Raw genomic sequence first — 4,976 nt, forward strand, 5'->3', positions numbered from 1 at the left:
GTGAATTGCATTTTATAATCAAGTATTAAACCCATATCCTAAAAATGACTGCTAATTTGAATAGATCAATTTATGAAAAACAACAAATAGTTGATAGAAATGTTTGTTTTGCTGTATTCTACTAGGAAACCAGAGAACTTATTTCAACAAAGTTCCTCAGCATATGATGTGGAGTAGAAAAATTATAAAACAATATTTTTTGCTGTCTGTTAGATTATTCCAAATGTATTGACATATATTAATTTTATTCATAGACTAAACCTTGCTGTTGCTGTAATTATAGATTATTCGGAAAACATTGATTTAAAAATTTTAATCAATTATCAAAGCTATCTGTTGATGAACTTTGTATAAATTAACTAATTTTGAAACTCTCTGGTTTCCCAAGCAAATTTCAAATTTTCATGTTCTTCTGTTTTCTTTAATAGATTTATTTTTCAAATCCATTAAAGAAAGATTTTGAGACAGCTAATATAAATGCATTATCATATATTAAGATAAAAAAGAGAGGAAAAAAACATAAATGAATAGTAAAATTTTTATTTACATATAAGGCACATGTATAATTTTAACTAGCGGAACCCTTTAAGCATTACAACTCTGGGCAAATATGCTTATTTTTCTCCTTTATATACAGAGTTTCATTGAATATCATGAGTGAAAAATAATTGCATACTTAAGGTAAGAAAAAAGCCAGCACTGACGTTCAGAAGGTTCATATAAGTGTACAAATTCCTATTTAACTTCTATATTCAGATGTACATGCAATTTATTATTTATACATTCTTACAATGATTAAATTATAAAAAATAAGCAATTTTAATTCATCACACTTCACAATAAAATATATTTAGTTATTATTTATAACAAAAGTAAATTTACAGTCTTTTTTTCTTAAACTAGAGTTCAAATCATTATTTATCACAAACAAAATTTGTCTACTAAATATGCAAAGAAAATTTGAAACTTAAAAAAATAATATTGATGTTTATAAAAAAAAAGTTCTAAACACACCAAAGGCATTCTGTGCATATGTTATATAATTTAATAAATAGGCAGAGATTACTGAAGAAATACTTTCAACACCCTAAAATGAAATTCTTTTGCAGTTGAACATCCAGATTAATGCTAAAAATGATATGTTAATTTATTATTTGAAATAAGCTCACAATTTATAAAACAAATATCGGCATACTTCAGAGATAAAAATTATTAAATATACACGAGTGTTTTAACTACAACAAAATATGCACAAGTTAGATCCTGGCAACTAACTAAGCTTGATAAAAAGGCGTATATATAGCAAGGTGCACCTGAAATATGTCGTAGCTGAATATCCTCTCATTAATTGTGGTATGGAAGTTAGGAGACACCTATTGAGGGGTACCATCTCAGGTGCTATCCATGTCTCTGACCAGGGTTAAAATTATGTGGCTGTTAAAGGATAGAGCAAAAAAAAAGAGGCTGGGTGCTTAGCCATAGTTGGGAGAAGTGCAACAAAATATGTATGTGGTAACTATAATATATCATGAAATGTTAAGAACTCATCACAAGAAAATACTTAAACACAGATTTGCAGAATATTTATTTAAGAATTTAGAGAAACAAATTAGTGACTCATTTTAATTAAAAAAGTAAAATGTGTTTAAAAACCTATTAACCTTCGAAGCGTAGCACCATTGGGGAAAATATGAAAATTTTCCACTTACGCATTAAACAAGTTTTTTGATGTGGGTAAGCCACAAGCTCAAGAAATGAAAGCCATTATTAACACTCAGAAGAGTAAAACAAAATGGAAGCCATTAAATTTTAACTTTTGTTGAGGGATTTTCTGTTTCGCTTGATTCTTAGTCTTTCAAAAAAAGAAATCTGATTTTACTAATTAAAAATATATTTATGTCTTTATTTCAGTGTTTCGTAACTATTTTACTAGCAATGGGACTATAAACGTTAGTTCATGACCACAATGTACAATAAGTTCTTTTGAATTGGGATTCTTGTGAGTAAAAATTAATTTCCAGAAGATATAGTTAAAAAAAGTATGCTGACCAAAATGTGCTTACATATAATATATACCCAATCAAAAGATTCAAGAAAATGGAAACATTTAGTTAAAAATGTTTAATATATTAAGTAGTGCAAAGTGCTAACCTATATCCCTTCATATTGCAAGCATTTGTTCATTATTTCAAAGTGCAATGAACCAAAAAAGCTCTAAAGTGTAAATAAAATTAAGTGCTGATCCCATCCAAGAACCAAAGCAAAAAGATAATTACAGCTTACAAATAAGAAATTCATATTAAAATAAATAACTATTAAAGCATTGTTTACAAAATATAATTCATTACATTTTAATATTCCAAGAGAAACCTAGGAATCTAATACCATAATACTGATAGAGTCTCTAAAGCTCATTTTCTTATTTTAGGAACTTAGAAAATATAAAATGGTTATACAACTTATTAATTAAAAAAGAAAATGTTGGTTTAACCAAAAACTTTATTTGATGAGAATTTTTTTTTTTACTAAACAGTTGAAAATTAATTAAATGTATAATATTCTGTTTTCAAGTGTGTGAAATTAAATCTATTATTCCTAAAAATGTGGCATTAATTAGTCATTTGCAAATTAAAACCACTTAAGTAAATTTAGATCATTTAATTAATTACATATATATATATATATATATATATATATATATATATATATATATATATATATATATATATATATATATATATAATGTTCTAAACATAGAATAAGTGTTTAAATTTGTAAGCTGTTTTTTATTAAAAAAAGAAAAGAATAATAAAATAGCCTTTTTATCAATACACAATAGAGGGGAAAAAAGAAAGTAAATTTCCAAAAATGCACATTATTGATGACTAGAAGTAAAAGAAATCTCAATATAACATAAAAAAAGAATAAATACAATAAAAAAAACATAATTACACCTAGTGTATCAGACATCTAAAAATATTAATAAATAAATTTTCATTTTTAAATAAATATGGGCAGAGATGATAATTGAAAACCTAAGATATGGTAAAAAATAGTTGTTTATTCTGTTATTGTAATGAATTTCATAGTATAATATAATTCCTTCCTCCCCAAAACAGAAAAAATTAATAAAAAGAATGAACATAGATAAAAATATGTTCAGAGAATCTTTTTTAATAAAATGAAAAAACAGGGAAACCAAAAATAGGGAAAATAGTGACTTCAAAATAAATACAGTGACCAATATAGCAACAAACAAATTTTTTTAAAAAAGACAAAAATTTATTTTAAACTTGCACAAAAAATTGTGACTTACACTTAATTAAATTAAAAAACTTGATATTACTAATGATTTTTTCTATTTTGCAATGATTAGTGCTATAGCCTTAGTGTACTCCTTCAACCAAACTAGTTAGGGTTTCTCTTTTGACGATAACAATTCTTTTTTGAAATTCGAAATAAAACTCTTTCCACATAAAGAAAAAAACTTAATAAATAAGAATGTTTTTATGAAATAATGAGTTTGTATTAAAAGTGACCATTTAAAGATTTTCTAACTTTATTTAATTTTTAAAAAGTGCCATTTTGTGACTTTTCTCTGACAAAAGAAACTAGAAGGGAGCTATAGAAACATATACCATTCATAATTACATTTAAAAAAAAAAAGCTGAAACACCAGGTTTTTTTTTTTAAATTGAACACAGGCTTACTGTCTTGATTGAAGACATATATAAATAAATAAAATAAATTGTTAAGAAACAAGAACAATATTTCCTAAAGATCCAGTCAGAGAAATCATCTTTCATCAATCTGATGAATTCTTTAATTACACCTAGTATACAACAACAATAGAATTAAATAACAAACGAAACTTAAGGTTACAAATTATAATTCATTAAATTTAAATATTTAAAATATAATGTAAAATATCAATATATTAATATTAATAATTAAAAAATAATAATTATGAACCAGATTTTATATATTCAATGTTTTTTTTTTACTTTTTCATTCGATTTTTAATTAGAAGCACTACAAGATACAAAATTATTTAAAATGTAACCATGAATTAGACTGAGATTTTGAATTAATCTAAGTACAAAATGTTTGCAAATTACGATTCTTAGTCTCATCTCAAAATGCGATTGGAATAAAAAAAATTAGTAAATTTAGTCTTGCCAGTAACAATTAAAATATTATTTTATACTTAGGACTCTTAATTATTAAACAAATAAAACAACAATAGACAATGTAACATTAAAATTTAGTACAAACATAATGACATGACAGTACAACAAACAGGTATAACAGTCTTTAGAGACATAATCAATTACAAAGGCCTGCAACTAAAAGAGTGATTAGAAACCAATAGCTGATTCTGATATATGCTGATTTCAAGGAAAATAGAGAAAAAAATCTATCAAAAACTGAAAATATTGATTTTTGTAAACCTTAATCCTCAGTATTGCAATCTAGAGAAAGAAAGAAACATTCATTACTGTAAGTCATCACAATTGATGCCAAAAATGGAGGTATTTAGGCTAGCCTGTGCTGCGAACAAATAAAAACAATTCTTTTAAATGACATAGGCCAGGGCTCGAAAAAACTCAGAAATTTTACCCGTCCCCGAGGACGGCTTGTCCAACAATGTACCCGTCCTCCTTTGAAACTAACCCGTGGCTTCTAAATAAATAAAAATATAATTTTCTCTTATTTATTACAAACATTTATGTAAATTGCACACTGAATTAGCAGTTACTAGGATTACATTATATAGTAATAAAAGAAATACTAAGTTACTAATAGTAACCTAGTATTTCTTTTATGAAATAATTTAAATAACTAAGGTCAAGTTATCTAGAATGTCAAGTTATCCGAGGGTACTGCGTTTTTTAAATGAATCAAATATGACGTTTGCCAGTTCCAGAATCAAGCCAATGATTTACAGAGGTTTCTGCACAGAAATCTGAAAGGGG

This window comes from Parasteatoda tepidariorum, chromosome 2 (assembly GCF_982258835.1).
Source record: "Parasteatoda tepidariorum strain Cologne lab strain chromosome 2, Ptep-v5.0, whole genome shotgun sequence".
NCBI lineage: Eukaryota > Metazoa > Arthropoda > Arachnida > Araneae > Theridiidae > Parasteatoda > Parasteatoda tepidariorum.